The following is a 15,463-nucleotide window of genomic DNA, read 5'->3' on the forward strand; positions in this document are numbered from 1 at the left end:
AGTCAAATGCATATGCCTATAGGAAGCAACCAAACACAAAGCAAGTTGTCTTAAAATCAAACAATTTTATTAAAGGCATTAATGCATGCTTTCAACCTTCAAGAGGCATTATTCACGCTTGACGCTGGAAGAGGTCCCATGCAATAGGACGGGTTACTGTATGCAGGTTGTATTCTCATGTTGAATCTGTTGTAAAAAAGAAGTTTTTCCCAAGAAAACAAACAAAAATGCAAAAATACTGTCACTGAAAGAGTACATGATTTTTGCAATTTAAAATACTGCCACTGAAGATCATAATAAAAAATACTATAGCTATAACATACCTGCTGACTATGTCGAATGCGAATGCTGACTATGCGAATGTGTGACTATGTCACACATTCGCAACCATCAATTGCACGAACCATCCATACACGTGCTGCAAAGGAAAAGATGAAGAGTGCATGAGGGGAGTTGATAATTTCAACACACTTCGAACTTACATGTAGACCAATGCTCTGTAGCGCAAGCTACAACACGGTTGCTCTGAATGGGCTGGTGACGTCCGTGCAGCAACCCTGAGGGAACAAGTGGACAGGTTGTGAGTGGGCAACATGCACTTACACTGCAACTAATACATACCTGTTGACACTACGATGTGGCACATTTGCAACAATCAATTGCACGAGCTGTCCACATACACGCTGCCAAGGAAAAAGTGAAAAATGCATTTGGGGAGTTGGAAATTTTAACACTACGAACTTACATGTAGACTGCTGCTCCGTATTGTAACCTGCTATACCAGAACAGTAACACAACAGGCTATTCACGTCATACCGGCAAAAGTTTCATGCAATAGGAAAGGTTACTGCGTGCAGACAGTACTCTCATGGTTGAACTTGGTATTCCAAAAAGGGATGCTCTGAAAAACAAACCAAAACACAAATAGAATACTTTTACTGAAAGGTTAAGCATACATTTAAGTGCGAGATACTGTAAGTAAAAACATTAATGAAAGACAATATTAAGAGAATTGCGTAATTTTGACCCATAGTTTCTCCAGCACACCTTAACACAGCATCCAGCATCCTTAACACACACCTGCAAGCTACCTGATGACTAAGTGGTTAACACAAGGCTCAGTAGAGAAAAGTTTGTGGGATGTAGATTTCCAGAAAAATAATTATTTTTACACTGCCTCACTAGGCAGTCAGCTGAAACTTGTTGAATAAGTTCTATCTCCCCTCATTAAACTGCTCTGGCTAACAACACAGTACAGAAATTTTTCCCAAGAACTCGCCTCCCGAAAACTTTTATCCACCACTGTACAAGTACACTGCACTATAGCCAGATGCCCTCCACTGCACAGAGCAAAGAAAAAGAAAGTATCAATCATATGAGAGGAAGAAATTTGCCTGTAATTTGCCTGAAACTTACCTGTAAGCTGCTGCTGTACTCTCAGGTAATATAGGTCATAGGTCAGTCACATCCATACTGCATGGCCAAGGAAACAAAATATGAGAGAGCAACCTGTACTGCACTTTGTCAACATAACGTAGACGTCATGATGCAGCAAAACATGGCTTTGCTGAAACAAGCCCGCTCACAAGGTTCGCTGATGAAGCACCCAGCCGGCACTAACAACAAATCTGATGATCCACAGCTCCACAGCAGTAAGGAAGAGAGGTCTGCTCACAATCCAGGGATATATATCTCTAGGTGTGCCATATATGGACCTGCTACCTTGCTCAGCACTGAGCCCTATGAGCATGTTTGACAAAGCTACACCAATGCACTGCATGGCCTCATTGCAGTTAGTACGCAGCGATAATAGGTGAATAACGTGTGATTGAAGTTCGGAAATTTAACAGAACACTTCAGTTTTCTAAACAATGCTACTGCACAGCGCAAATTACTGTGCTGTAGATGGCTGGAAACATCCATTTGACAAGCCTAATGTTGAAACAAGTCGATAAGCTTTATTTATTTTCAACATACCTGCACTTCCATGGCATGGCATAATTTAGGCACCAATACACTCCGCAGGCGGGCCACATACACACCGCAAATACACTAAGAAAATAAGAAATCAGTCGCGAATCACTGCAAAACACACACAGCCCCGACATAGTCCTTTTCGTGCGTTCTGTTTTATTGCTGTTAAGAACTTACGTACAACTAACTGCCTTAAGATTCACACCATGCATGTGTACACCTCGTCTCAATTTTTTCGTAGTGTACAACGAGAGAGGCGCGATGCACTGGCTTACGGAGCTTCGCGACAGGCTCGCGAACGCAGGCAAACACGTTTGCGGCAGCTATCGCATCGTACTTGTAACTTCCACAGCACTTTGCTCATCCCACGGCAACATCATCAAAGTAATCTTCAAGCACATTTACTTACTTGCAAGTTATAACACGCCGCTTCTTCCATCCGAGGAAAGAGTCGGGTGCAGTACGACGTCGGGGCGGCTGATCCCGGGCTGGCGTTGCATATGTCTCCTCGCCCAACGCCGCCTCTCCTCCTCCTCTTCTCTTCTCCGTTCCTTCTTTCACGCGCGCGGCGGGGGGGGGGGGGGGGGGGGGGGGAGGGGGAACAGGGCATCCTTCCCTTACCACCACCCTCTCTCCTCGAGAGCCTCATCGCATCTACAGCGCTGCGTGCTACCACGGCGCTCTCGCGGGCTTGCTGCCGCCGGCCTGGCGTTGCATAAGTCAATGCTCACGCGCGCTTCAACGAAACGTCTTGATACTGCTACTCGGGGTTCAACAGACCCCTGTGATGACAAAACGCCGGCTGTAAGCCGCCCTAGGCTAATATCGCATCTCCAGCGCTGCGTGCTACCACGGCGCCATCGCGGGCTTGCTGCCGCCGGCCGCCGGCCTGGCGTTGCATAAATCAATGCTCACGCGCGCTTCAACGAAACGTCTTGATACTGCTACTCGGGGTTCAACAGACCCCTGCGATGACAAAACGCCGGCTGTAAGCCGCCCTAGGCTAATATCGCATCTCCAGCGCTGCGTGCTACCACGGCGCTCTCGCGGGCTTGCTGCCGCCGGCCTAGCGTTGCATAAGTCAATGATCACGCGCGCTTTTGAACCCTAGGGCGGCTTACAGCCGGCGTTTTGTCATCGCAGGGGTCTGTTGAACCCCGAGTAGCAGTATCAAGACGTTTCGTTGAAGCGCGCGTGAGCATTGACTTATGCAACGCCAGGCCGGCGGCAGCAAGCCCGCGATGGCGCCGTGGTAGCACGCAGCGCTGGAGATGCGATATTAGCCTAGGGCGGCTTACAGCCGGCGTTTTGTCATCGCAGGGGTCTGTTGAACCCCGAGTAGCAGTATCAAGACGTTTCGTTGAAGCGCGCGTGAGCATTGACTTATGCAACGCCAGGCCGGCGGCAGCAAGCCCGCGAGAGCGCCGTGGTAGCACGCAGAGCTGGAGATGCGATGAGGCTCTGGAGGAGAGAGGGTGGTGGTAAGAGAAGGAAGCCCTGTCCCCCCCCCCCCCCCCCCCCCCGCCGCGCGCGTGAAAGAAGGAACGGAGAAGAGAAGAGGAGGAGGAGAGGCGGCGTTGGGCGAGGAGACATATGCAACGCCAGCCCGGGATCAGCCGCACAAATCTATGCTATTGGAATGTAGTAAACTTTGTCTGTTGTTTTTCGCAGCGCTAGCAAGCGACCGCATAACTCTGTTGTGATAACTGGTGGCATTTTTATTTACCGCGGCACCCGAGTACTAAACGCAGATAGAGACTATGGAGCAACAGTTGCCATGCGGCCTATACGCCCGTTCTTTTCTGGTAAAGGCCGATTCACACGATTTTCCGTTCGCCCGCTGCCGCGGCCGACAGCGCGCCTCTCAATGTGGTGACGCATGAATACGTAGTGCGCGGGCCGCGGGCGAACGGACCGTTGTGTGAATCGGCGTTAACGCATTATAGCTGAGGCAACCGCACGCAGACTGCCTGCACTGCCATCCCTATACAGGCGCACACTAATAACGCGTGCGAATAGAGATCAGAAGTAAAGAAACGTACACGGGACTCACCGTTCAGACGGCTCATCAAGGCTTAGCAAAACCGCACATTCTTCTTCGTTGCCTCTCCAGATGACAAGAAGTCGTAGCGCTACCTTTCTTCAGGGCTTTACCCGTTCAAAATCACCAGTGTTGATAGGGCGTAATTCTCGTCGTTGGTTTCCAAAACACACTTGTGTTCTTCATACACGTCCACCGCACGAGCACTCAAACAATGCTACGAAAACCCAAATAACACAAAACGTGACGACGGCTGCAGTTTTGCTTCGTTGAAAAAACCTACAAATGCGCTTTTTTTATTACTAATATTTGAATTGTGTTCGCAACAAAAACAAATTATATTTTTTCATTTTATTTCTTTATTAAATGGGAATACCAAAGCGCTTTTAGATACTTTTGCTGACATGTCGTTTGTAGAAGCTGCGATCCTGTGATCCCATCCCCGGGTGTCCTAGCAGACGACGGCGCAGACGACGCTGTTGACGGAATGCAATTTCGATTGACGGCAGCGAAAATCCCTTAAATGCGACAAAAAAGGCAAAGAAACGCACCGTATCGCAAACTGGTCCATATCAAGGATATGTTCGACGCGAGCGGTAGGACAAAGAGCAGCTGCGATGCATTACTCTACGCGACACTGGCATGGTCGACGGAGATCTACATGAAACAGAGCTTAAATGTGACCCGTACAAGCGGATTACTGTCATATCAACTGCGTTACGGAACTACGACGATGCTTGCTTCGCTCTTTAGCTTATATGCAACAGCGGCCCGCACTCGCCGCATCCTGTTCGAGTGTACTTTCACTAGCAAGAGCATGCATTGGAAGCCGACAGAAGCAACTGTCTTTTCGAGTTCAGATTGTTCCGAATAATACGAGCAGCTTACTTTAGCACGTACTCGAATTCAAGTTCTCAGCCTGTGTGTCACGTATGGTGACGATGGCGTCGAGGACGAGCTTAAGAATCGCCTTAACGTGGCCGCAACGCAGCCGGTATCCCAAGCATTCGTGCGCTAATTGTTGTTCACCTGTACTGCGAACGTGCGCTCAGTCGCAGGCCAGCCGCTAGCTGCTCGATTTGCCAGCCTTGCGAGTACAATTCGCAAGTTTCTGAGCCAATCTTTGAGCGAGCCGAGCTTTCAGCTATGACGCTGCTCGCGAGCGCGCCGCGCGACGAGCTTCGGCCTGCTCCCTGGCTGCCGTATTCGTAGCTAAGCCTAGGAGGTTTCACTTCGATGCCAGAGCTGAGAGCGCTTTGAAACTGGCTAGCGCTGAGGTGCTACTCTTTGCATTGTAAGTACGTTTTATTGGAACTATGTCTCTTAGTGAAATAAAGATATGTTCGGGTCCACCCGAACGGTGATGATGGCGTCGAGGACGAGCTTAAGAATCGCCGCAACGCCGCCGATATTCCATGCATACATGTGTGCTAAATTTGTTCACCTGTGCTGCAAACGTGGGCATAAAGGCTCGCTCAATCGCAGGCCAGTCGCTGCTCGATTTTCCAGCCTTGCGTGCGCGATTCGCAAGCTACGGAGCGAATCATTGAGCGAGCCGAGCTTTCGGCAACGACGGCGCCCGCGATCGCGCCGGGCGACGAACTGTGCGCTGCTCGCTGGCTGCCCTTGTCGTCGCTAAACCTAGCCGATTTCACATAGATGCTGTAGCTGAATGCGCTTCGAAACTGGCCAGCACTTAGGTGCTACCCTCGGCACCGTTTTACTCTGAACCCCGCGTCATAGGGAAATAAATATATGCTCGGTTTCCGCGACCCCTTCAGGAGCGGAGCTATAGCAGAGGCCAGGCGAACTCCAGAGCAGCAGCAAAGCGGCTATGGGAGGAAATTTGTATGGCTGTTATCGCTTCTACCAACAACTCGACATTGGCTAATGATACTCTATCCCAGAGCTTTGGTCGTGAACAAACAACACCAGTGCATTTTTCTGACGCCGGCATCCAGGCTGGCAGGCCGGCCCCGAGAAGCTAGCGCGCCCTTACGATTGTATGGCCGTAAGGGCGGAGGAGTAAAACAAGCACTGAACTCCCTTGGGGTATGCAGGAGTGGAAATGCCATTTTACTCTTTTGTCAAGAGGAGTGAACAGGACCTTTCACTCTTTCTCGTTTGTAGAGAGAGTAGATTGAGACCTGCAGGAGTAGCGAGGCTCTTTTACTCTTAATGCAGGAGTAGCAGTTCTTAGAGTGAACCCGCACCTTCTCGCCCCGAGCCCCGTCCGAACCATCTGAATCAGCCGTTCCCCCTCCACGCCGATTCTCCCGCTCTCCGTCGCCGCAGGGCCGCCGCTCTCGCTCCCCACAGTCGCCTTCAACCAGCCGCTCCCATTTGGAAAACTAAATGATGCAGCTCCCGGAGGTGACGCTGCATCAACGACCCGGACCACAAATCCTCTCTCGGCCTCTCGACCAAATCTCCTGGACGTCTTTATCGACCGTGTTCCTGTGCGCGCCCTGATTGACACCGGTGCTCAAATATCAGTGATGAGTGCTGCCCTCCGCCGTCGCCTACGCAAAGTCCTCACGCCTGCAATGTCCCGTGTGCGTGTCGCGGATGGTGGCACGCCTGCTGTCGACGGTACGTGTACCGCGCGCGTTACTATTGGCGGCCACAGTATACCGGTTCAATTCACCGTGCTGACCACCTGTGCCCATGACCTCATTCTTGGCTTGGATTTTCTGACTGACCATTCCGCCCTCATTGACTGCTCGGATGGCGTCCTACACCTTGAACTTCCACTGCTGGATTCAGAACCCGTCGATATATCCCTGCGGCTGTACAGTACCGATTATGCTCGCCTGTCATCCCGAACCGCCTCTTTCGTTCCACTGACCCCATCTCGCCCAGTTCCTGATGGCGACTATCTCGTTACGCCCAACCTTGACCTCCTGCTGACCCGTAACGTTGCCCTACCTCATACCATCGCCACCATCCAAGCTAACGCCCTCTCTCTGCCTTTCCTCAACTTCGGCGTCTCTTCTCAAGTGCTCCCGTCCGGCATCTGCGTGGCTACACTATCTCCTCTCGCTCCTTGCCACGTCGCTCAGTTGGCCAACATCCCTGTTCAAGACACTGCCACCCCGCGCCGGCAGTCTCCTCAGTCGCCCGACGCCTTCACGACCATGATGGCCACCGACCTCAGTCCCGACCAAACTGCCCAGCTTCGTGCCCTTCTCGAATCTTTTTCGGATATTTTTGATGTCAACAACACGACGCTGGGCCAAACTCTCGCCGTCAGGCACCGCATTGAAACCGGCGATGCCCCTCCCATCCGCCGCCGCCCCTATCGAGTCTCTCACGCCGAGCGTCAAGTTATCAATGCGGAAGTTACTAAAATGCTCGCGAAAAACATTATCGAACCCTCGCACAGTCCCTGGGCCTCACCCGTCGTACTTGTGAAGAAAAAGGATGGCTCCTGGCGTTTTTGCATTGATTATCGGCACTTGAATAAGATCACCAAAAAGGACGTGTACCCCTTGCCGCGTATCGATGACGCCCTTGACTGCCTTCATGGTGCCAAATTTTTCTCATCCATAGATCTTCGCTCCGGCTACTGGCAAATTGCTGTAGACGACCAGGACCGTGAAAAGACCGCCTTTGTGACACCTGATGGGCTTTACCAATTCAAAGTTATGCCTTTCGGATTATGCAACGCGCCAGCCACATTCGAGCGCATGATGGATGCCCTTTTGCACGGCTTTAAGTGGTCCACCTGCCTGTGCTACCTCGATGACGTCATTGTCTTTTCGCCCACGTTTTCCACTCATATCACTGACCTTTCCCAGATCCTTTCCCTCTTTCGTCATGCCGGCCTGCAGCTCAACTCGTCTAAATGCCGTTTCGCGCGCCGCCAGCTCACCATCTTGGGTCATGTCGTCGACAATACGGGGGTCCACCCTGACCCTGAGAAGATCCGAGCCGTCAAAGACTTTCCCCAGCCACGTTCTTCTAACGACGTCCGAAGCTTCTTGGGGCTCTGCTCCTACTTTCGTCGATTCGTTCAAGGCTTCGCCGACATCGCCCGCCCCCTAACCAACCTTCTGAAGAAAGACACCACCTTCATCTGGGGACCCGACCAGGCACAAGCGTTTTCCAAACTGATATCGAAGCTTACTACCGCGCCAGTTCTCGGCCACTTCGATGTGACCGCTCCCACTGAAGTTCGCACCGACGCCAGTGGCTACGGCATCGGCGCTATCCTCTCACAGAGACAATCCGAAGAGCACCGTGTGATCGCGTACGCCAGCCGTCTCCTCTCTGCCCCGGAGCGGAATTACTCAATTACCGAACGCGAGTGCTTAGCTCTTGTCTGGGCTGTTGGGAAATTTCGCCCATATTTATACGGCCGCCCCTTTACAGCACCATGCATTGTGCTGGCTCTCTTCCTTGAAAGACCCTACAGGACGGCTTGGTCGTTGGGCACTGAGCCTGCAGCAGTACCATTACTCTGTACTCTACAAGTCTGGCCGCTTGCACGCCGATGTCGACTGCCTTTCCCGTTACCCCGTTGGCCCGTGTGACAATCTTGGCACTGACAGCGTGGATGCTCTGTGCTCCCTCTCTGTCCTCGCTAACATGGCCGAAGAACAGCGCCGCGATGCCGAGCTGCGCTCCATTATCGACTGCCTCAACACCGCCCCATTCGACCCTCCGCTGCGCCGCTTTGTGCTCCGTGATGGAGTTTTATACCGCAGGAGCCTTAGCCAGGATGGCCCAGACCTCCTTCTCGTTGTCCCCGAGCACCTTCGCACTGTTGTCCTCCACGAGCTGCATGATCTTCCCACTGCTGGTCACTTGGGTGTCTCCCGTACTTATGACCGCGTGCGTCGTCGATTCTTTTGGCCGCGCCTCTACCGCTGTGTACGCCGCTATGTGGCTGCCTGCGATGAGTGCCAGCGCCGGAAACGCCCCACCACTCTGTCAGCCGGTCTGCTTCAGCCCATTGACGTCCCACCCGAACCTTTCCATCGCGTCGGCTTAGACCTTTTGGGACCATTTCCGGAATCCGCCTCGGGCAACAAATGGATAGCTGTTGCCACAGACTACGCTACCCGTTACGCGATCACACGCGCACTGCCCACCAGTACGGCTACTGATGTTGCCGACTTTCTTTTGACCGACCTTATCCTACATCATGGAGCTCCCCGTCAACTTCTGACCGACCGAGGCCGATGTTTTCTGTCCAGAGTTGTCGCTGACATTCTTCGATCGTGCTCTACGAAACATAAGCTCACCACCGCCTACCACCCGCAGACGAACGGCCTCACAGAACGCTTCAATCGCACTCTCACCGATATGCTGGCTATGTACGTTTCTCCGGACCATCGCGACTGGGATACCGCTCTCCCCTATGTGACCTTCGCCTACAACTCCTCCCGCCATGACACTGCCGGTTACTCCCCTTTTTATCTTTTGTATGGCCGCGAGCCCCTGCTGCCTCTGGACACGCTGCTTCCCACTTCTACTGCTCCGCCTTCTGCATACGCCCACGACGCCATTACCCGCGCTGACCACGCTCGCCAACTCGCACGCTCCCGGCTCCTCGCTTCCCATACCTCTCAGCAGGAATTCTACAACCGCCGTCACCGTGTGGTCTCCTTCACCCCTGGCTCCCTCGTCTTGCTTTGGTCGCCATCTCGCCGCGTGGGGCTCTCTGAAAAACTTCTGTCCCGCTACATCGGCCCGTACCGTGACCTGCGCCAAGTCACCGCAGTCACCTACGAGATCGCTCCGGCCTTCCCCGATGCCACGTCCTCTCAGCATCAGACCGATGTTGTGCACGTCTCTCGCCTCAAGCCCTACGTCTTGCAGTCCCCCTCACTGCCCTGATGAGCACCGAGACGGTGCTTTTCCGACCGGGGGGCCATGCAACGGATAATCTCCGTGAAGACGACGCAGAGGAAGTGCCCGGTGTGTGCGCGCTTGCCGCTCGAGGCTAGCTGTGATCTGGACCCTGTGCTCCGGTCGTTCTTGTGGTCGTCCTTGTGGTGTGGTCGTCCGACATAGACTTCGGGCCACGTAACAATATTATACTTGTCACGTCCTGGGTATGTAAGTGCCCACCCACGAAACACAAAAAGCGCTAATAGACGTCTAAAAAAAGTATCGGAAAAAAAAGCTTGACATCTAGAAGAAATTTCATCTAAGCAGTGTTTTAGACTTAGACGTTTACTAGCCCTCTATTAGCTCTGCTAACGCTACGCTTGTATACGGCTAGAAAACTTCTGAGGTAGAACTTTTCTAGAATTTTTTTAGACGTTCCTTTTTTTTTCCGAAATGGTGCCTGTAATATCTTGCGCATTTCAAGACTGATTTTTAGTGCTGCCTTTAAACCCTCTAAATCTTTAAAAATGTTACAGTTCATTTTTCTGGTATACACTCAAAAATGAACTCAAAGCTGATTTGCAATGACCCAAACAATAAGCCCACATTACAAGGGATGTATGGCTGTAGTAATGAGCCATAAATGCATGTGCTAGCACACTTTTCAGTCACTGCGTTACTCTTTATTGAATCCAGTGCATACAACCACACAATAAAAGAAAGGGACCAGGAAATTAATGTTAGAAGCCATGGAGGAGGTAGCTTCACTGGTTTGGCTGACATTACAGTGGTGAGCACTTGGATGGCGGGAAAGTGCCGAGCAGCAACCAATTGTTAAATCAAAAATTCATTTGGCCCCAGGCCTTGTTCACAACGGATGCGCTGATGATCAAGTTGCTGTGATGTGGATGGCAATGAAGAGCTCGCTAGGTGTTCCAAACATCGCTTTTCTTGCAAGGAGGATGCCAACTAGACGGTAACAAGGGGAAGTCAAATCCAGCTCTGTTCAGCAGCCTGCAGAAGTGAAAAATATTAGAGTAACCAAAAGCACAGTCAGTCAGGTGCATGTAGAATGGCCAATGAGGAGTCGGAAGCAAATAAGACCAGAAAATGGCAAGGAGTGACAGCACAGGCAATAAAATAAGCTAACCAAAAACATATATGCATATGATGTCATTGCAAGCGGCATTTCAGCAGAGTGCTACGGCTCACCATAAACTCAAGAAGTCAATCACTGTGGAGGCCTTTAACAGAAGCAAAATTCAAACAGCGTGCATGGACACTGAAAGCCAAGCAGTCAATAGCAAGTGCATTGCCTTACTGTGATGCACACTGTACTCATAGAACCTCCTAAGCTGCATCTTGCAAACAGGCTTTCTCTTACCTGCAAGATGTGGCTGAATCAAAAATGGTTGATGTTTGACATCTTGCACCCGTCGCATGAAAACATAGCAGAGATGCTGCTGTCCTGGTAATGCCTGCATCACTTCAGTATACACCAGAGATGTGTTAAATCTTGGACCTTACCTTGACAGCCACACAGGGCACATCTGAAAGATAAGACAAATAAAAGTGCATGTGTATAAGGTTCCTAACACTGCATTGCCAAAGAAGCCCTTTCTAATCTGTACGATGAAGCTCAAACAGTGGGCAAGAGATAAGTAATCTCTGATAAGTAACCACTGCACAAGAAGCATTAGTCCAGGTTCCCACCTCAGAACTGAAACAATCTCCAGGCAAAGTCGTCTGAACAACCAAGTACAAGATGCTGCTATTAATTTGCGTGAAACTAGACCAGGTCCTTGCTCCTCCGGCCAACAGTTGGAGTTCTAAAGGACAAACAAATAATCGGGCTTGTGGAATGAACATTAGTAAAGAGCCTAGACCTATACAAGAAATCATGAAGTGAAAGAAAAGGTGTCAGCTGCAAAGTGTGCTTACCAAAACTTGAGAAGTTGAGCAGGCAAGGAGGTCTTCTGAAAACCACTGTTGAACAGCCTGTACCCAGAACGAAATGTACACAGTGAAGTAGGGACAACGCCAGCTGTGCACGGTGCAATGGTTTTCCAAAAAATAAAAGCTGCCATGTCTGCAAAGAGCCGTAGTACTTCACTGCACTGTCAAACAGCCTGCACACATACAGAGCAGCACCACTGAGTAAACTACCTTTGTGCCGGGGCTCTCAATCGCAAGGAAATAAAAGCTTGACGCAGTTAAGATAACCAACGCCTTTTTAACGCGAGTTTCACTGACGGCAATCACAGCAAGGAGAATTGGAGCACAGGTGGACAGATGCATGTACTTGGCAAGAATAAAACCGTGTAGGAAAAAATTCGCGCCTTATCAACGTACGCTTAAACAAAGCTGGTTGGTTTGAAGCTTTGTTCACCTTGTCATCGCCTTGGTAAAGAAAGCAACTCGCATGCGAGAGCAGCCTAGCTGTATCCACTTAACAAACGCTCAAATACATGCAAATGCTCTGTTTTAATATATTCAACGCTGCACTTTGGTATTTAAAACACTGGCTGATACTGTTTTGTGCTTTGTAAACCAAAGGTTAAATCAGGCGCGTTAGTGGCTTAGCCGGCAAAGCCGACGCTTTCACCACAGAAGAGAAATGGAAGGTTACTTACTTTTGCGGAAAACCAGGCTCACATCTCAGTGCAGCACTGGTAGTAAACGATACCGCAGAAAAAGAGGAAACTGCGAACTGCAGCGGCGTGCCAACCAGCGCGGAAAAAAGTGCGCAGCGAAACGTACTACAACGTGCGCAGCATCAGCTTCGCGCGCGTAGCTATCGCTAGCATCTGCAAAGCCAAATCATAGAGAAAGATATTGGTAAAGAGCGGACACTCCCATAGGCTCCCAAAGCATCGCCGGGTGGCGCTGCTTACGTACACCTGATGGGCAGCGCCATCTATGGGAGAAAAGTAAAAACTGGGGCGCTGCTCGCGCTGCTTTCACCACGCTTCTTTGTACGCGCGCTTTTTTGCACGTGCGCGCGCCAGCGCTGTCGCGATGTGTCGCCTGCATGAGCCACAGTACGATCGTTCAGACTGACGCGCAGTACTGCAATGCAAACTTAATTAAAGGAGGGAAACTGATTAGTCGCGTCTACTGTGTGGAGCAGACGATCGACGATGAGGAGGCCCATTTGACTGTAAAATGCGTTTCTCGAGTGAGTATTAACGTCGTACTGTATGACATGTAACCAGAGGTAAGTCCCCTGTATAATTATGTGCTCGAAATATGCGAAGTACTATCAGCTCTGCGAAATAAAGCGAGACACTTGTTGATCGTAGTTGTCAGTTGTTGCATGCGATGCGCAGGGCGACCCACTTACGTGCGAGTCGAAAGGACATGCGACCAGGCAACAGTTCGTCAACATTCTACTCCACCTTGGGGAACCCCTAAACATATGACCACCATTGTTCGCACTTGCAAGTGCGACCTGCGGGTCGCCTTCTCGCTTGAAACGAAAACTCTCCGGAATAACATTGCTTGCGCGCTTTCGAGAATTTCGTCTGCTTTGACCGCGTCTCCTGCACTCGCGCTCGGTGCGATTCGCAATGCACTACGGCGACCAGGAGGATGTCGTGACGGTATTGATGTGCACCGCAGTCGTATAAGCGTCATGATGACAGCGACAGCGGCGCTCTTCTCAGGGCCGGCCTGCCGCCGCCGTCAGAAAAATACGCTAATATTGTTTGTTCGCGTTCATACCAAACCCTGGAGTAGAGCAACGTCAAAAATGAATCATTTTTGAGGATCGTTGGCCAATACCGAGCTGCTTGTAGAAGTGATAACTGCGATACAAGCATATTTCTTTTCCAAAGCCGCTTTGCTGATGATGCCCAGTGCTGCTCGCCTGTTGTCACCTGGCTCCGCAGTTAAAGGCATCACGGAAATCGATCACGTCTTTGTTTTATTATGTGACGGTGAACATAGTAAAACGGTGACGCGAGTAGCACCTTTATTACAGCGCTGGCCAGTTCCGAAGTGCCCTCAGCTGCAGCATCGCGATGCGAAATGGTTAGGCTTAGCGACGACTACGGCAGCGAGGGAGCAGCGCAGCTCGTCGCCCGGCGTGGCCGCGGGCGACGTCGTTGCCGAAAGCTCGACTGTCCGCGGACGGCGTCATTGCCAAAAGCTCGACTGTCTCGCCGATTAGTTCAGCGGCTTGCGACTCGCAGTCGCAAGGCTGGAAAATCGAGCAGCGAGCGACTTGCGTGCGCGTCGTCTGCCACTTTTTTCGTGGATGGTAGGGACAGACTCACTGGCTCTCCGAAGAGCGCGGCCGCATACTCGCGTGTTCGCGGTAAGAGTGGATCACCGTGTACATACGCTTTGGTTTTTACATTACGGCCTTCGTACTACCTCCTTTTTGCTTCGCCGAGACCGCGTCTGTCAACGCGAAGATTGCGCCTCGCGCGTGCACACAAAGCTAGCAGGGCGTCTGCTACGGCGCCGCCCCGAGTTTCCGCTGCTCGCCGCTGCGGCGCTGGCGTCGCGCGGCCCATTTGACTGCAGCGCACCAAGCGGGCGGAGTCTCATAACATCCGGTTTCGGTTTCAGGCGCGCGCAGTTTGAATGTCTGCATGCGCTGCGCCGTGCTGCCTGGGACGACTTCCTGTTCCGGTTTCAGGGGCGCGCGGTTTGAATGTTAACATACGCCGCGCCCATCTATCCGGAACTCCACTTCAAGAAAGTTCGATAGTCAAAATATTGGGCTTGACGATTCACGAGTCAGGAACAGGGACTGCTTGGCTTTCTCGAGCTAAAAAGCAAGCGATTCAGGCGTTAGGTCTGATTAGACGAATTGCTCCTAAAACAGGCGGCGCCCGCTCTCATGTTGCAAGGCAGTTGGTGCGGGCGGTTGTGCAACCGCGCCTCGTGTACCAAGCCCAATTCCAGCATTTGACGAGGGCTCAGTGGGATCGCCTTGAAGCCGTAAATCGAGAGGCAATGAGGGTCATCACTTGCCTTCCCCGCATAACCCCGATCGTGGCGCTCCAAGAACATGCGCAGCTGAATACTCTAGATGAGCTGGTGCAGCAAAGACGTGATGCTCGCCGGCTTAAGTCTAACCTTACACACGCAACGTGTGCACTCAGGGCGTATGCTTCCTCGCACTCCATTCGACAGCCGCCTCCGCCAGTTCTCCCTCCCTGGCATTTTGTGCAGCTAAGCGATAATAAACCAACAGATCTACGCCGGCCATCATCTACCCTCGCGGCGGCGTCGTTTCGCGAACGAATTACACAAGAAGACGCCCATCTGCCGCATGGCTCCATCGTTTTATACGTTGACGCAGGCATCCAGGCTTGCGAAACCACTACTGCAATTTACTGCCCTTGCAAGCCTGCCCTCAACAAAACGTCTAGGTTTCGCTTCCCAGAACCTCCTTCCTCCTTCTGTGTGGAGATGCTTGCCGTTCAAGAGGCACTATGCTCAGTGGCCGCCGTTCCCCTACTACCTACGGCTCGCATTGTCATCCGCACCGACGCTCTTCAAGTCATACGCCTACTACGACGCGTCAGTCGCACCCCAGGCATTTGCCAGGACATCCATCGTCTCGCGGCACGCATCCCGCAGCCAGTCCGAATACAG

At 51.6% G+C, this 15,463-nt stretch overlaps 2 long non-coding RNA genes across 5 annotated transcripts; both read right to left on the minus strand.

The window, feature by feature from the left end:
• Positions 1 to 323: 323 nt before the first annotated feature.
• On the minus strand, positions 324 to 2,410 carry LOC149334756 (uncharacterized). 3 transcript variants are annotated; one of them, XR_016284817.1, is made up of 5 exons: positions 2,384 to 2,410; positions 1,417 to 1,473; positions 746 to 901; positions 483 to 683; positions 324 to 418 (listed from the first exon to the last, which is right to left on the minus strand). It is a non-coding gene; the product is annotated as an uncharacterized LOC149334756 (long non-coding RNA). The 3 variants fall into 3 exon arrangements; XR_016284818.1 differs by lacking the exon at positions 2,384 to 2,410 and adding an exon at positions 1,587 to 2,121; XR_016284816.1 differs by lacking the exon at positions 2,384 to 2,410 and having other exon boundaries at positions 1,417 to 2,114.
• An 8,087-nt stretch (positions 2,411 to 10,497) lies between these two features.
• LOC149334757 (uncharacterized) lies at positions 10,498 to 12,039 on the minus strand. Of its 2 annotated transcripts, XR_016284815.1 has the most exons (4): positions 11,795 to 12,039; positions 11,567 to 11,682; positions 11,238 to 11,403; positions 10,498 to 10,867 (listed from the first exon to the last, which is right to left on the minus strand). It is a non-coding gene; the product is annotated as an uncharacterized LOC149334757 (long non-coding RNA). The 2 variants fall into 2 exon arrangements; XR_016284814.1 differs by having other exon boundaries at positions 11,238 to 11,682.
• Between the last annotated feature and the right edge of the window lie 3,424 nt (positions 12,040 to 15,463).

The sequence above is a fragment of the Amblyomma mixtum genome, chromosome 8, assembly GCF_055824585.1.
Source record: "Amblyomma mixtum isolate Tamu chromosome 8, ASM5582458v1, whole genome shotgun sequence".
NCBI classification, from domain to species: Eukaryota; Metazoa; Arthropoda; class Arachnida; order Ixodida; family Ixodidae; genus Amblyomma; species Amblyomma mixtum.